Source organism: Apodemus sylvaticus, chromosome 17 (genome assembly GCF_947179515.1).
Source record: "Apodemus sylvaticus chromosome 17, mApoSyl1.1, whole genome shotgun sequence".
Classification (NCBI taxonomy): Eukaryota; Metazoa; Chordata; class Mammalia; order Rodentia; family Muridae; genus Apodemus; species Apodemus sylvaticus.
In genome coordinates, this window is record NC_067488.1 from 5,788,548 (window position 1) to 5,806,947 (window position 18,400).

Genomic DNA, 18,400 nt, shown 5'->3' on the forward strand with positions numbered 1-18,400 from the left:
TTCAGCAAAACATCCTCTCAGGCACAGTGTGGGGTGAGGCTCCCACATTCACACATGAATGTGCACGTATGCACACAAACACACACAGAGACAGACAGACAGACACAAAGACACAGAGAGAAGCAGAGATAGAGAGGGGAAAACGGGAGAGACAGAAAGAGAAGAAAAACAGAAAGGCGGCATGTCAGGTGCCCACAGAACAACTTAGGCCTAGCTAACCTACCGACAGCGTTTTCCACACTAACAGGAATGTTCTAGCATGGAGTTGGAATCTCAATAATTGAAGTTTTGAGAAATAGATTTGTTTACCTAGTACTGTATCCTGAGTTAGTACTTGTACCTCATAAGAAACCCATACTGTTATTCTGCCCAGTAACGGGTCTTTAACTCAAGGCAGAAAGAAGGCAAGTAATGTAGCACAGTCACGCAGCCAGGAGTCGCAGAGCCAGAGCGTGGCTCTACAGCCCGGCCCTTCCTTCCTCACAATGCAGCAGTATACCCCACATTCTGTGGTATTTTCTGTGAGTCGAAAGTGAATGAATGGGCCGGGCATGGTGGTGCACTCTTGTAATCCCAGCACTTGGGAGGCAGAGGCAGGCAGATTTCTGAGTTCAAGGCCAGCCTGGTCTACAGAATGAGTTCCAGGACAGCCAGGGCTACACAGAGAAACCCTGTCTCGGAAAAAAAACAAATCCAAGAAAAAAAAACCAAAAAGAAAGAAAGAAAGGAAGGAAGGAAGGAAAAGAAAGAAAGAAAGAAAGAAAGAAAGAAAGAAAGAAAGAAAGAAAGAAAGAAAGAAAGAAAGAAAGAAAGAAAGAAGGAAGGAAGGAAGGAAGGAAAGAAAGAAAGAAAGAAAGAAAGAAAGAAAGAAAGAAAGAAAGAAAGAAAGAAAGAAAGAAAGAAAGAAAGAAAGAAGGAAGGAAGGAAGAAAGGAAGGAAAGAAAGAAAGAAAGAAAGAAAGAAAGAAAGAAAGAAAGAAAGAAAGAAGGAAAGAAGGAAAGAAGGAAAGAAAGAAGGAAGGAAGGAAAGAAAGAAGGAAGGAAAGAAGGAAAGAAAGAAAGAAAGGAAGGAAGGAAGGAAGGAAGAAAGAAAGAAAGAAAGAAAGAAAGAAAGAAAGAAAGAAAGGAAAGAAAGAAAGAAAGAAAGAAAGAAAGAAAGAAAGAAAGAAAGAAAGAAAGAAAGAAAGAAAGAAAGAAAGAAAGAAAGAAAGAAAGAAAGAAAGAAAGAAAATGAACGACCTGGGTCAAGACAGAATCATGTCTCAAAAAATCAAGTATTATTTAATAACACCACCCCCCAGCTCCCAGGAAAGCTGCCTCCCACACTCAAACTACATATCAGTACCCACCCGCTTGCCCACTGGCTTGACTTCACCCTCGAGTTTCCAGAGCCGAGACTCAGCAGCCCACCGTGCTGAGAGCATACACCCCCTCCCCGTGGGATTGTCCAGGCGTGCAAAAGGCTAAGCCGGCCTTCATTTCTCGTCCCCTTCCCTGCCACCCAGCTGATGATCCCAGGACTCTGTGACTGCTCCAGGCCTCCTGACTCCTCGCCTGGTTTCTTTGCTTCTTGACAGTTGTTCTATAACCACTTAGGATCTGTTTACAGAAACAGACTCGTTCTCTTTCGGTCTGAACCAAAACACAGGCTTTCCCCCTCTGCCGTTATCCGTTTGACTTTGGTCTCTGAACTTCCAGCTGGTCAGAGATGTAATACCCCAGGAGCGCCTTCTGGAATTCTGTCCTAGAGGAGAGGATGAGCACACAGATCGCAGGTGTCCTGTGAGAACAGCTTCCGAGTCTCTGCAATGAGGAAGTCACCCGCCCAGCTGAGACAACGGCGGCTCACGAGCGCCACCGTGTGGAATCCAGGAACGCAGCGCTAAGCAACACAATCCCATAGGTGCTGGTAACAGGTGCCTCCCTCCCGCGTTGAGCCCCAGGCTGCAAAGACAGGTCCCCCTATCTCCCCTTCTCCTTCCCTCTTTTTCCCCTCCCGGCCCTAGGGAAGGCAGGAGACCACAGCAATCTCTGGTACCTAGCTTTCCTCCATCTCCTTATTGGTACATAAGCGCAACTCACAGCTGGCAAGTTGCTGAAACTAATCCTCCCTTTAGGAGACCTAGACAGAATCGATTCCTTAAATTCTCCATTAGCCACATAACACTAAATTCCAACTGAACGCAGCAGCTCTGCTGGCCAGCGGCTATCAAGGGCGTTCTTGCCTCTGCAAGCTTCCCCTGGCTTCTCCCCGAAGCCTGACAAGTCTCTGCACTCTCAGATTTCTCCAGCCCCTTCCAGGCTGGCAAACCTTGGAGGCGGCTACCCACCAGCGCAGCGCCATCTTGCCTGGGACTCTCTAAGGAAATTTCGTGTGCTTTGATGTCAGAACCTGCCCAGAATTCGGGCCTTATCACTTTAAGGCACGATAGCTCCTGAAACTAACTTGAAAAGGAGGACAGTAGTTTGTGCCCTTGGCTTATTGTGTGTCGACCCTCCTAGGAAAGTAGATCCTGGTTTTGTCTCCAGCAACTCTACCGCACCTCACCAGGTGTTTGTGAAGAAAAAAGAAGAAGAAGAAGAAGAAGAAGAAGAAGAAGAAGAAGAAGAAGAAGAAGAAGAAGAAGAAGAAGAAGAAGAAGAAGAAGAAGAAGAAGAAGAAGAAGAAGAAAATACCTCTTGCTAGAATTGTTAGCAAATTGAATGATGCTTGTGGATAACAAGTGAATAATGGTAACTGCCTGTTATTCTGGTGACCTGACAGCTTCACCATGCAACTCATCCTGTTGCCTCATTGTTCATCAAATAACTGTTACTGAGTGTCCTTGTCACCCAGGACAACAACAAGGGTGCCTGTCGCTGCTGCTGTAGCTCTTTGGTGCTAGACAAGCATTCAACCACTGAGCTACATCTCAGGACAAGACAAGTATAAAGACCATATAGGTCCCGACCCTAGACTGGATCAGTCACAAAATCACTGCAACACGTGCCAAAATAATTATAAGTGTAAGGAGCAATAATCACAGAGAGTCACCAGTAAGGAAGACAGGGGCCATAGAAAATCCAAAATGGTTAAGAAAAAAAATCTTATACTACTGTAAGTCACTGAGTCCCCGGAAGCTGAGATGATGAATTTTAATATACACATAAACGATGTTTGGGACAGAGCTTCTGTGAGTCTGCTCGCTCAGAGACGGGAAGGCTAATTCTATATGTGTCTCAGAAAACTATGCCAAGAACACCAGAAGCCCTCTGAGATTTTAGGATTCAACCAGGTTGGTTAGTGTTATCAACTTGATAGAATCTAGACTCACCTGGGAGTTGGGTCTCTGGGTGTGCCTATGAAGGCTTATCTTGATTACAGTGATTGAGAAGGGCCCACCACTGTGCATGACACCATTGCTTAGGCAGGGGATACTAGACTGTGTAGTGTGGAGAGAACATTGGGGTTAGCATGCATGTGTGAATTACTTTCTTCTGACTGCAGGTGTAACTAACAGGATGCTTCAAGCTTTTGCTGTTTTGAGCCCCCTGCCAAGATGGGCTGTAGCCTGAACTAGGAGCCAGAGCAAACCCTTCCCCTGGATGGTTTCTATCACAACAATAGAAAAGAAACCAGAACACCAAGAGAGATAAGCCAACAATGGTAGGAATGAGGCTGCCCCTCCACTCTCCCTCACTCTCTCCCTCCCTCCTTTCTTCCCTCCCTCCCTCCCTCCCTCCCTTCCTCCTTCTTCTGTTCTTCCCTTTGGTTGTTGTTGTTGGTGGTGGTTGGTTGGTTTTTGTTTGTTTGTCTTGGTTTGCATTTTTAAGACAATGAATGGTCTTATTCTGTAGCCCAGCCTGATGTTGAATTCACAGTTCTCCTACCCCAGCCTCCTGATGCTGGGAATACAGGCACGTGGCATTCCACCTGGATTTTGTTTTGGGTTAGTTTTTTGTTTTGTTTTGTTTTGTTTTTAAGACAAGGTGTGACTACATAGCCCAGTCTGGTCATTAACTCTCATGCTGGTACCCTGTTTTACCTGTACCTAATACTTTGAAATGAAATTGCTTTTTACTTAAATCTTTTCCAAGGAGATTGATTCCAAGATATTATTAGCAAACAAGTACCAATTGCCCTTACAGGTTAGGCATCTACATATGCTATGCCTGCTCCAGCCTGGCCCTGGCAGGCATATTTGCCTGTGATTTTATGCTTAGCAAGCTAAGGTGCAGCTCCTGGACAGACAGGTGAGACTCTAAGTTCACACCTACAAGTGGAGTGCTGTGAGTGTGCACAGGTCAAAGGGCACAGGTCAAAGGATCTTTGGAGTATCGCTAGCAGTAGGATAGAAAACTGGGTCCCCTCAATGATCAGATGAAGAGATTTTGAGCCATGACACCTTGGCTGAAATCTTGTTGCAAATATATGTTACCAGTATGACCTCAGATAAGGAACTTGACTTCTCTGTGCCTCAGACCTCTTCACAATAATATTAGCACACTAATCAGTGAGCCAGTGAAGTGATTTCAGTGACATGACTGCAGAAATAACCCAGGAATACACAAGCTTTCGTAAATGTTAATTTTAGTGAAAAATAAACACATGAAGCATTCACGCTTATGAACAGAACTTTGAACACAGCCGGGCGGTGGTGGCACACGCCTGTAATCCCAGCACTTGGGAGGCAGAGGCAGGCGGATTTCTGAGTTCAAGGCCAGCCTGGTCTACAGAGTGAGCTCCAGGACAGCCAGGGCTACACAGAGAAACCTTGTCTCAAAAAACCAAATCCAAAAAAAAAAAAAAAGAACTTTGAACACTATTACTCTTGATGAGGGGCCATTGAGATCATGGCTAATGCCTCTACCAGTACTCAGACAACTTGAGTATGAGCAGCTGGAGGCTCCTTCAGTTACCATTTGTTTGTATTATGTGCAAACTCACAATGTGGGGAAGAGAACAGAAACACAGGGTATGGCTGTAAGAACACAGAAAGAGCCGGGCAGTGGTGGCGCACGCCTGTAATCCCAGCACTTGGGAGGCAGAGGCAGGCAGATTTCTGAGTTCGAGGCCAATCTGGTCTATAGAGTGAGTTCCAGAACATCCAGGGCTACACAGAGAAACCCTGTCTCAAAAAAAAAAAAAAAAAAAAAAATCCAAAAAACAAAAACTAACACAACAACAACAAAAAAGGAACACAGAAAGAGCAGGTGTACAAGTGCCTTGTCACGAGAGGCCCTGGAATGGGGCAGCTGCTTCTCCATACAGTGTGCTAGTTCTTCACTGCCGCCCCAGTGCTGACATTTGAACAAGCCCCCTCCCCGTGGCCCCTGCAGTGTTTCTCCATGCCCTGTTCTTGACTCAGCTTTGCCTATCTAATCCTAAACTAGCAAAATCTCCTCATCTACTTTTTTCTCCTCCCTCTGCTGTCCACAGCAAGGCACTGCTGGGGAAGGTTGTCTCAGGCAGCAGTCCTCCCCAAAGCCTCTTCACACGGGGCCTATGACAGGAGGAGGGTGGAGGCTCTCCCTGGTCTTTATGGTTACCTCCTAACCACGAGCATCTGTTCTGTTACAGCAACCTTGCTCTTCTGAGATGTAGCACCAGCTGCTGTCTCTTTATCTGGTCCTCCGACAGTACCTCTCTTCCACTGAAGAGCCCCTTGGCTTTCGGAGTCCAACTAAAGCACAAAACCCTGGACTCTCTTGACATTCTCGGACTTCCCTCGTCATGCCTCAGGCTTGTTATATTTCGGATTTGCTCCACACCCTAAGTTATTAATGGTAGGATGCTACTCTGATAAGTCTGCCCTCTCTCAGGGGGGTTGACTTGCCTCAGCCCTTAGGCCCCTCACTAGTATACCCCCAACCTCCTTCTTCTCTTTCCCCAAGCACCAAACTGAGTTTGCATATTAAAAACACTTTATTGCAATTAAATCAGAATCTAATATGACCATGAGTTTATTGTCTGACCCTTAGCTTGCATTACTTAATCATTCTAGTTTGTTTGTTAAAGCAGCTATTAGAAGGATTGGGTTTAAGCCTTGTATTCTTAAATGAGTTGCAGAGACACAATGTCTATCTAAGAGTAACAAAATTAATTTTAAATTTTGTGTCAATATATAAAGATTTATACCAATGAAAACCTTAAATTTGCATCAATATATAAATTCTGTACCAATGTAAGAAAATATATCTTCGATTTACATCAAAACGTAATGGTTTCTACCTATGTAAGATTATTGTTGTATTCTGTAGCTGCCTGCAGCTACTACAAACTGGGTTGCTGGAACAGAAGCTGAGGGATAGATGGGGAAGGGGCAAAAAGAACAAGGCCAGGACCATAGCTTACCAATCAAGGCCCCAACTTTAATGGCAGTCAGACAATTTAACAGTTTGGGCAGGCCCCTCCCCCCAGACTCCAGGCTGAGTTCCGGGGCAGTCACCTGGCTCTTGGCTCCACTGCTCCGGCAGCTGGGTGGGTCACCTGCTTAATTCAGGAATTCGTAGACCTGGAGGAACAATGAGCTTAACCTTCACTGAGCTTCTCCACCCTAGGCTGGGAGAAGTTCACCTTGACCAATGTCAAGTACACTCTGAGCACTCCACCCTAGGATAAAAATTCCTGCTGTAACCTACTTCCCTATTATGCCCTAATGTCAGATTCGTGCCTGAAGCCCTTGCCCTTGGCCAATGCCAAGTTACTACCATGTGGCATGATACCCCAATATGGCTCTGAACAGATTATGGCTATAAAATGTTTTGATTAAGACAAAATGATAATTCTTCCTTATTTGTCTAATTTTTATAGTATTACTCTATCCCCCCCTTTTTCTTTTCAACCCCCTTCCCTTTCCCTGAGAAAGAAAGGATAGAGAAGAGGAAAGATAGAAATCCTGAGTCTAAGCTCTCTGTTTAGTTTCCTCCCTGTCCAAAATTATAGCCATTTCCAAATTATCCCTTAAAATTACAACCTATGTAAAATTTATATTAAAAAAAAAAAAAACCCAATAACCAGACACCCAAACCTACGGGATTAGGATGATGACTCTCCACAACTTCTTCCTGCTGAATTGAGGAGATGAATTTTTAATGTGTGGGTAGGAAAATTGGAAAAATTGGTTAGACTTTAAAAAGCTCCCTTTAGATTCCGGTTTCCATCTGCACCAGGAGCTGACCCTGTGCCACACTCTCAGTACCCAAATCCTGCCAGGAGAGAGCTGGTCTCCCAGCAATGCTGACACACTTGAGAGGACAGGTAAGATCACCACTTCTGCTCAAATTCCTGGCCCAAGAGGGACCTGCCTAGAACTTTCAGGACACAGGAACGGAGGAGCAGCCTAGAACAGGATCCTTCCGGTTTCCATCTGTGCCCCAGAGCTGACCTTGTACCACAGCTCTCCATACCCAAATCCTGCCAGGAGAGAGCTGGTCTCCTGGGAGTGCTGACATACAGGCTTATGGGAAGAACAAGCCACAGTCAGAGACCAGTTAACCCAGAGACAACCAGATGGCGAGAAAGGGCAAGAAGATAAGCAACAGAAACCAAGGCTACTTGGCATCATCAGAACCCAGTTCTCCCACCAGAGCAAGCCCTGGATACCCCAACACACCAGAAAAGCAAGACTGCTTTAAAATCACATCTTGATGTAAAGGAATTGAAGAAGGATATAAATAACTCCCTTAAAGAAATACAGGAGTACACAGGTTAACAGGTAGAAGACCTTAAAGAGGAAACACAAAAATCCCTTAAAGAATTACAGGAAAACACAACCAATAGGTGAAGGACTTGAACAAAGCCATCCAGGATCTAAAAATGCAAATAGAAACAATAAAGAAATCACAAAAAGAGACAACCCTGGAGATAGAAAACCTAGGAAAAGGATCAGGAGCCATAGATGCAAGCATCACCAACAGAGTACAAGAGACAGAAGAGAGAATCTCAGATGTAGAAAATACCATAGAAAACATTGACACAACAGTCAAAGAAAATGCAAAATGCAAAACACTCCTCACCCAAAACATCCAGGAAATCCAGGACACAAATGAGAAGATCAAACCTAAGGGTTACAGGCATAAAAGAGAGTAAAGATTCCCAACTTAAAGAAACAGTAAATATCTTCAAAAAAATTAGTGAAGAAAACTTCCCTAACCTAAAGAAAGAGATGCCCATGAACATACAAGAAACCTACAGAACTCCAAATAAATTGGACCAAAAAAGAAATTCCTCCAGTCACATAATAATCAAAACACCAAATGCACAAAACAAAGAATATTAAAAGCAGTAGGGTAAAAGGTCAAGTAACATATAAAGGCAGACCTATCAGAATTATACCAGACTTCTTATCAGAGACTATCAAAACTAGAAGATCCTGGGTAGATGTCATATAGACCCTAAGAAAATACAAATGCCAGCCCATACTACTATACCCAGCAAAACTCTCAGTTACCTTAGATAAAGAAAACAAGATATTCCATGACAAAAACAAATTTACACAATCTCTCTCCACAAATCCATTCCTACAAAGGATAATAGATGGAAAACTCCAACACAAATAGGGAAACTATACCCTAGGAAAACAAGAAAGTAATCTTTTTTCAACAAACCTAAAACTATCGTCACACAAACATAATTCCACCTCTAACAACAAAAAACAACAGGAAGTAACAATCACTATTCTTTAATATCTCTTAACATCAATGGACTCAATTCCCCAATAAAAAAAGACATAGACTAACAGAAATGTACACTTACTTATAGAAAATGACACAACAAAGACATCTCTGCATTTATTATTTGACATATATATTTTAGCATGTATATGTAGGTCAGTCACACTTTCCACATGATATAGCATGCAGACCTAGCATACCTTTTTCTCATATCACGTTCTTTGAGATTTGAAGTGGAGTTTTTGTTTGTATACGGCTTTTTTATTTTTCATTTGTTTGTCTGTTTTAGCTACTTGCAAGGAAAGCTACATTTTCAGTCTATGAAAAGTGTTCCCATGGGACCACATAACTGAATATATGTTGCAAAAATATTTGGCAACTGTTTTGGAAGGTACAACCAAAACTTTAACTCAAATTAAATGCAGAATAAGTATAAAAAGAAAGAAGGAAAGAAAGGAAGGAAGGAAGGAAGGAAGGAAGGAAGGAAGGAAGGAAGGAAGGAAGAAAGAAAGAAAGAAAGAAAGAAAGAAAGAAAGAAAGAAAGAAAGAAAGAAAGAAAGAAAGAAAGAAAGAAAGAAAGGTTTTGCATTTGTTATCTAGTCTCTATGTTTTGAAAGTTCGGGGATTAAGTGAAGTTCTGCCTGGATCCGTCTGATAAACTGGATCCGTCTGATAAACTGGATCCAGCTGGATAGACTGGGGTCATCAGGAACTCGCAGCTATTCCTGAAGCTGCTCTAAGAGCAAGGCTCTGGAAACTGCAGCAGGAGAGGCAGAACCAGGCAGGGAGCTGGAGCTGCCAGTCACCTCAGCATCCCCAAGGATGAATCATATCAGAACTGCCTCCTGTGTTTCATTCTGGAATAGATGAATCTTATAACCAATTTTTCATTTTATAAGGATATTTGTATGGATTGTGCAAGGTGCACAGATCAGTCAAGTTCTGTCTGTAACTAAGATCTTCAGGGGGTCTTCCCCTATTATATCTGATCCATATTACTTTGGAAGAGGTACAACGCCTTTTGTTCTTTCCTGTTAACACAGATATAGAGCCTCTCTCTCAAAATAGTATGCCTTTGATCCAATAACCTGAAATCCATTGGTTCAATTTTGTATTCTCCCTGTTCTTAGGGCCTGTTCTACTCTGACCTCTCTCCCAGACGATTAGTAATCTCATAATTATCATCAAACTTATAACCATCTTCATTATGATAATTAAAACATCTCAAAGTAGTTAAAACAATTTTAAACAATACTTATTATCCATCGAGATGGGGTTCTTCTCCATCTCTGTTCCTTTGTTTCCTACGTTTGAGATCAAAGGCCTGGATTTCTTTATCTTTATCTAGATATCTTCTACGAGGATCAGTGTCTGTGGATATATAATTATATCCCCTTTCTCTTTGTATAACTTGGATTAACATCTCTTCCTATATATTTAACTTTAATTAAATTCTCTTTTATTTTTTGTATAAGCTTATTTTTAGGTTAATTTATGAATGAATGTCATGTTAAGTTATCCCAGAATTTTCACATTCTAAGAATCTGGTTGTTTGCAAAGCCTTGACTTAATATTCTATCTTTTTATTTCTACCTTGTTCTAACTCCCTGTGGCCTGACTTATCTTAGCAGCATAAGCCTGTTCTTTGCTGTCTGTCTTCTCCGAGCAGGAGCTGTTAGCATCTCTGGCTTAAGCTCTCACAACAACCCACAACCTGAGAGAGTGTCCCGCTATCACTAGCCCACTGCCCAGGTTCCTGGGTCAGCCTCAGTGTGTCCTAGACTTAAGCCATGAACCCCAGAATCATGCGTGCCAAACTAGCATGAGCTTCTATCCTAGCTCCCAACTTGTGAAGGTTGGGGAGGAACTACGTGACTCAGCTTGACTTGGCTGAGAAACCAACTCTCCTGCCTCTTAATCTTAAAGGGAAGGCATGTGTACTCCATTTGGGAATCTCCAATGTCTAAAAGTGAGTTCTTGCCCCACATTAGATGCCATCTGTTGAATTAAACATCTAATTAATATTAGATGTTTAATTATAATAATAAATCCCAGCAGCAGGTTCACTGCCCACCTCATTGGTTTGTGTGCCCAAACAAAAGACACACACAGCCTTTATAATGTGCCTTAGGCAGCACAATAGTTGGGCCACTGCCTAATCTCCACCACCAATAATTTTGAGTTACTACTTATTAATTCTACACTCGATCTTGGCTGCTCTGGACCCAGAGGGCTGCCCAACTGGGCGGAGCTCTGCACCATGCTCTTCCTGCTCCTCCACGTGGTAGCTATGTCGCTCTGTCCTGCACTCGTCTCAGGCATGACATCTCTCCTCCACACTCTGCCGGCATGGCGGATTCCCTTCCTTCCTCCTCTTCCGTCCCAGTCCAAGCCCTGGATCCTAAGGTCTCACCTCTGTCTGCCCTGCCCAGGTACTAGTTGTTGGCGTCTTTATTTACCAGTCGGAACCAACTGGGGGCGGGTTCCCAGAAGCTACGTGCAGACTCTCTTGTACAGTTTTTGGGGAACATAATTAACATTCATAATACAAAGAACTACAATCCCACGTTCCTGTATTTGTGCCCAGCAGCTAAATACTAATAAATAAAGACAAAGCAGGCCCGTTTGTCCTTCTCCGGCCCGTTTGTCCTTCTCCCTCCTTCCCAAGGGTGTTTCCCCCATACCTTCTCCCTTTCTGTCTGTACACCAATTCGCTAGGAATACCGCCTTATGCCGGGTGGTGGTGGCGGCGTACGCCTTTAATCCCAGAACTTGGGAGGCAGAGGCAGGCGGATTTTTGAGTTCGAGGCCAGCTAGGGCTACACAGAGAAACCCTGTCTCAAAAAAACAAAAAACAAAAAACAAACAAACAAACAAACAAAAGAATACCACCTTAGTATCAGTTTTATAGACAGACCTATTCAACAGAGGACGTGCTCAGTGTTTCACACTACAGTGACAGCAGCATAGACTTCCTCCCAAATGGGTGTGCCTGGAAGGAGACAGGAAGAAAGGAGCAAGCAATGAGGTCATCTGTCCCCAGGCTTCTTCTCAGCAAAGCTGTCCTGGGCTACTGCCTCCCTCAGAAGGACAGCCACCCTGGTTAAGGCCACCCTCTCATTACCATCCTCCTCCTATGAAACAAACATTCCTTCAATAAACTTCTTTAGCTGGGCCAGAGTAGTGATCCCTGCTCAGCACTACCACAGCCCCAGGCACTGTGTCCCTCCTGTGGATTCCTGCCTACAACTCTAAACTGTCCTTTAATTACTGACAGTGAATTAACTCCTCGAGTTATCCTAATCTGAGTCACCACCTATTTCCTGAAGGGCCCAACTAAAATACTTCTGAACTCATAAGTATCTTGATATTAGAAACTCGATATTAAAAAACAAAAACAAACAAACAAAAAAAAAATCAAAGCACTTGATCTGTATTCTGCAAGTTTAACTTGACCTGTGTCCTGCCAAAGGTAGCCATTTATCATGTTGATAGTGAGAGAAGGCGAGAACAGAGTTTAGCTTTTTGGAGTCTCTCCTCACTGTTATCCCGCAGATAAAAGCGATCCTCTTCTTTCGGTTTCAGAGAGCCCCAGGGGACCCCACCCCTAACTCTGTGCTCAGACAGTGAGGACACAGGTAGAGTGGAAACAGATACTCCAGAACTAAGTGGCCGTTATGTGCACTTAAGGCCCAGGTATGTGCACATGACTCTCATTGTGATGACTCTGCAGACCAAACTATATGCAGAACTTTGTAAATTAATTTGTTACATCTAAAGAAAATCCATTTCCCCAGATTCCATAAGGCAGACTGGACAAATAGCTCTCCATGGTGCCTGTTGGCTTGCAAGTGCGTGCTGGTTCCCAGGCTCCCTCAGTGTCACAAGTACACGTGACACATTTCAAAGTCTATAATAGTGTCCTAGCTCTTCCCACCTCCTCCCTTGCCTAACATTCCCAAACTCACAGGCACCCCTCTCCCAACCACTCATCCTCCTTATAACCCTGAGACTTTGGCTATGCCTCTCTCTCCTCTCTCTCCCTCTTGCCCACTGTTCTGTGTGTGTGTGTGTGTGCCTGTCTGACTTTGTCTCTGCCCTCTCTCTCTCTCTCTCTCTCTCTCTCTCTCTCTCTCTCTCTCTCTCTCTCCTCCTGATTCTCTTCTGGCCAGGTTCAGCCTGCTGGCCATGTTCAATCTACTACTTTCTCTCCCTACTGTGGACTCCTCCAGATGTCTCTGGTCAGTCTCTCTTCCCCTTAACCAGACCATGGGGCAGTCACGTCACCAGTTTATGGTCTGGTGCTGGTACCCTGGTACAAATGGACCCCATTGCAAGAGGTCCAGCATCGCCTACCTGAACCAAGCTGCCCCACTGACTCTCCTCATCACGTGTTTCTGCTGGGTTCTGCCATCCTCTATATTCAAAAGTGACGCCAGTGTGCCACGTAGCATTGCTCACACTATTGGTCTCCTGTCACATGAAAAGGATTCCTCTGCTTTATGCTTTGGGGCATTTCTCTCTGAAAAGTCACTCAGTCCCCTGGCCGTGACTTGGAGGTACCCTGGATTGACATTCTTGTCACAGGACACTTTCCCTTCTCTCTCCCTCCCCGCACAGCCTCCGCTCACTCCTGGAGCACCTTAGACTATTCCTCCCTCTGGTGCACTTCCTGTCTACAACCCTTTCCCCTAAGCCACTCCCGCCTCCTAACCACGGGCTCTTATACTCATCACCTGCTTTCTCTAATCTCTTTTCCTCCTCAGACCCAGAGATTCCATTAAGCCTAGCTGTCCTGTAGCTCTTTTCAAGTGGGTTAGTGTCACTGCAAATGGTTCAAAGGCCAAAGACGGCACACTACATTTCCAAATTCTTGCAGATTATAGCAATGTCTGCCATGGTACAAGTAAATGACCCCTAAATCTCTATCTCTACTCTATTCACAAAAGTCTCTTATCTCTGAGCCTTCTTTGCTCTGCTTTGTTTATCTCCGAATTGCTAAATTCAGTCTTAACAAAAATTCAAGTAACTTTTGGGTGTGCATAATATCTTTTTAAAAAATGTTTTATTATATTCTACTCTCTGAAAAAAGCTGGCTTTGCAGTTGAGTTATGCCCCACCCCTGACCTAAGCATGCTTGTTTAAAAGTTTTCTTCAAAATCTCTATCCAGAATCTGGAGAGCCACCTGACTCTGTGACAGGGAGAAGAGCAAATCAGAGCAGCACAAGGAAAGGCACTGTGTCTGCTGTGAAACAGCTAAGATGCAAACTATTCCCCACAGGCATGATTGCTTCGTATCTCATATGCTCTTCTTGGTTTTATATAAGTTTCATTAAGTTCACTGGGTATAATTTTTAAAGTCTATAAAACATTTAACAGAAAATTAGCTTAAAACTTGTAACAAGAGGCATGAATGCCATAGAGCTAGCCCCACCCCTCATCTGCAGTGAGGTGGCAAGGGCGCAGGAGAGATGCCCTACCCCTTTCCCCCTTACCCCTTGCTGTTGTGGGTAAGAGCGGACCCTGAGTTCATGAGAGACGGAGAGCTGGAAAGTGAGCCCTGCACCTCACCTGGGCAGCACAGTAGAGCTAGCCCTGGTGATGAAGGCACAGGTAAGCTGACCCAAGGGCATGAGAGTGGGAGAACTGACCCACCCCTTGCTGGCTGTGGCATTGGATGATTGAGCTAGGATACTGCTGGAGATCTGGCCCTGGTGGCATAGGTACAGAAGAACTGGTGGGCTGACCAACTCGGCTGCCACCCAGGCCCAGATCCAGGGTTGTAAGATAGCTCACCCCAACATCTACCCCATCTACGATCTGCTGGAGCGCGTGAAGGGGCCAGCCCAGCCAAGTTAAAGCTGCAGTATCTCCATGACAGCAGGCAACAGCAGGATATTGGAAAGGAGTCCTGGTGAGAATCCAGTATTGATCATGGAGCAGATGAGAGCTCTTGAACCAGACCAATGACTCATTGCGATGAATATTTGCAAGTAAAGACATGTAGACAAAAGGATATATTGTAGAACACACCATGACACAACACAGCTTCCACAACAAGATCTTCTGTTGTTGTTGCTTTTGTTTTTAATTTTTAATTTTCCTTTTATTGGGGGGTTGCAAGGGTAGGGGGCAGATACAAAGGGTTGGGGAGATGAATGAGAGTGGAGTATGTGATGAGAAATTCACAAAGAATCCAGAAAAAGTTAAAAAACATGACAGAAGACTTAAAATCTATACATAGGTAATATACAAGCTAGAGCATGTTTGTATGTAACTTGGATTAAAAAAAAATAGGTCTACTACAGAACACTGTACATGTTACTTGGATTCAATCTTGTCTATAAAATTAGGATTTACTAAAAACATATATTTGGTGAATAAGGCATGTTTGATAAACAATGTTTATACATTTCTAAGGTCACAAAGGTCTACTCAAATTAGCAGACACTGACTTAGACATATCAGTCTAGCCACATATGTCTTTGCTGTATCCAACACCAAAGTTTCTAGAAATGTTTAGATAAAGAACAACACATGTTGCATGAATAGGTCTCTTTGGTAAATAAGGTTTATAAATCCTAAGGTCTATCCAAATGAGCAGAAACTAACATGAAGATGCATATCTAGCTTCTTTGTCTTTGCTAATTTTGTGACACTTCAGATATTTGGGTAAACTGAGTCATAAAGGAAAGTGTGATATTATGTAGAGGCACACTATGAAAAGATGATGAAAATAAACTTCCCAGTCTCACTGTAGACTTTATATATAGTTTAAAGTTTTATTTTAATGCTAAAGGATCGTCAAATATTTAAGACTCAAATTTAACAGGGATAAAACTGTAAAATCCTAATCTTATTTTTTTTATATCCTAATCTTATAAAACCCATTAACTTGTTATAAACTATTAACTGATGAATTATGACACAAAAATTAATAGTCACCTTACAAGTGATCCATTGAAGGTACACTTCAATGTGTGTTAAGTACAAGTGTAATTTATTTACGGGTACAACCTTTAGCCTCTGAATATGCTGTGGAGGTTAAGCCTGAAGTGTTGGTTGGTCTGGTACTGATATATTTTCAAATGTTAAATTCAGTATGTAGCCCAAGACGCTGTAAGATGGGAAGATCCTTGTATATACCAACTTTTGTTGTGTAAAGCTTACCCCCAGAACCCCTGATTAATAATGGTGTCCATAGCTTAGGCTGGGCAGAAGAGATTGAACAGAGCAAAGTTCTAGAGCTTGGGGTCTCAGGCTGGGATGAGAAGGAGAGAAGGAAGAAGACAGGGAAGGAAAGCCACCATGGGGTAGGCGGATCACAAACGCGTAGCCGTGAGGGCCAGCTTGTTGGACTAGGAGAGAGCCAGGCAGAACTGCAAGCATCGTCTCAGGGTTATCGACAGGGAAGCAGACAAAATAGCACAGGGCTGACACCTGCCCAGCTCTAGTGCTTTAAGGCGTATTATAAATATAAAGGCTTTGCGTCTTTTATTTGAGAACTAAATCATCTAAGGTGGGATAGAAAGCCCCAAATAATATTTGCCACAACACTAAAGCACCTAACTAAAACAAAGTTTGTTTAAACCCAGATATACTCAGTACATTAGATATGACCCTCAAACTTCTCAGAGGGACCTGAATATGGCATTTAAGGTGTTTGCTGGAGACAGAAATGCCAGCTCCTGGCAGGGACCCTTCAGTGACCTCCAAAAATGAAGGGGTACAAATAGGTGCCACCTGGAGCTTGCTTCAAATGTGGCAAAAACTACCCTTCACCTTGCCTGGCACCAGGACCCTCCCTAAACTATGCACAAGCAGAACACTGGAGAATTTACTGTCCTTCTTTGATTTACCAAAGTAAGTCAGTGTCCCAAGTTCCTCATGCACAGGGAAGAAAGACTCTTGGATCTGGGGCCTGACGGCACAAGTTTGATGCCTCCCTCGGATCTCAGCCCGCAATAAAATCACAGAGGAGCTCAAGATAAACAATCCAGGCAGCAGATAAGTCTCTGTCATTGTAACTAATATGGAGTCCATTTGGATTATATTTTCTCCTTAAATGTATCCTTCTCGGATCTCTGATGGTGTTCGTGGCAAGCTGTAGCTATCACCCTAGAAGCAGCAAGAAGCCAGCTTCTCCTCACTCAGTCCATTTCATACACAAAATGAGGCCATGCCTCTTCTAGAGCTGCAAGGTCGCCTGCCGAGAAAGGCACAGCCACAGGTTTCACACTAAAAGAGAATAACAAACTTATAACGTAAAACTGAACTCAAGCTATGTTACTATATTACTAAGATTTTACTTTTTATTATTCATTTATTTAAAAGAAACTTTTATTAAACATTTATTAAAAGAACTTGATTTTCAACAAGAGTTCTCGGTAGTCAACCACCTACATCTAGTGGTAAACAATTGGATGGGGGGACAGTTTTAAAGTTTATTTAAGCTGTGAGTGTCTCAGAAAATGATTTAATATGTATAAATGTAAGCTGTAAAGGTCTGAGGATATACAAGATTATGTAAGTTGTGAGGGTCTAAGGAAGTAATTTAAGGTAAAAGAGAGACTTAATGACACATGATGAATTTAAAAGTTCAAAGTTTTTTCTAAAAAGTTCAAAGTTTTTTCTATTTTTTTAAGGTTGAGAGTTTTAACATATTAATCAGTGGAGTTCTGATAAGCTATTAATCTAGTCTTAGTAAAGTACAAGTTACAACTATAATCACAGGCTCAGAAACTTAAATAAATTAAGTCTAAATATAGACTTTAAAGTGTTTCTCACTATGCTAAGAACATGCAATATATGCTGTCTTAGTCAGGGTTTCTATTCCTGCACAAACATCATGACCAAGAAGCAAGTTGTGGAGGAAAGGGTTTATTCAGTTTACACTTCCACGTTGCTGTTCGTCACCAAAGGAAGTCAGGACTGGAACTCAAGCAAGTCAGGAAGCAGGAGCTGATACAGAGGCCATGGAGGGATGTTTCTTACTGGCTTGCTTCCTCTGGCTTGCTCAGCCTGCTCTCTTATAGAACCCAAGACTACAGCCCAGGGATGGCACCACCCACAAGGGGCCCTCACCACTTGATCACTAATTGAGAAAATGCCCCACAGCTGGATCTCATGGAGGCACTTCCCCAACTGAAGCTCCTTTCTCTGTGATAACTCCAGCCTGGGTCAAGTTGACACACGAAACCAGCCAGTACATATGCTTCTATATGCACGTGTGTGCATATATACATACATATTGTAGGAGTCCCGTTGTGTGTGTGTGTGTGTGTGTGTGTGTGTGTGTGTGTATGCATGTATGTATGTATCCAGTTCTCTGGACAGAGGGAAAGAGTCCTTACTTAACACAAAACGATCCTCTTGGGTCCCCAAGCTTTTGCTATGATTTAAAGGTGTGAGTCTACTCCAGCTTTTGACGAACACTGGTTCACTGCTTTTTCTACAATGAGGATTGCAGTGCAGATTACAGACGGTAGTCATGCTAATAAATCTAGAACTTTTATCTCTTTTTGTAAACTTTAAAAATCCATGTAATCTCTGGGAAGTTGAGACTTGGATCCAGATCAGCCTGTATAAATCAAATTGACTCCAGAAACGTATTCCTGTCAGTCAATAGCTTAAGCTTTCCTATCTACTCTCTATCCGTTTTTCATTCCCCTGGGTTTGGGATTCCTACCACCTCCACCACCACCACCACCACCACCACCACCACCACCACCACACCACCATACCA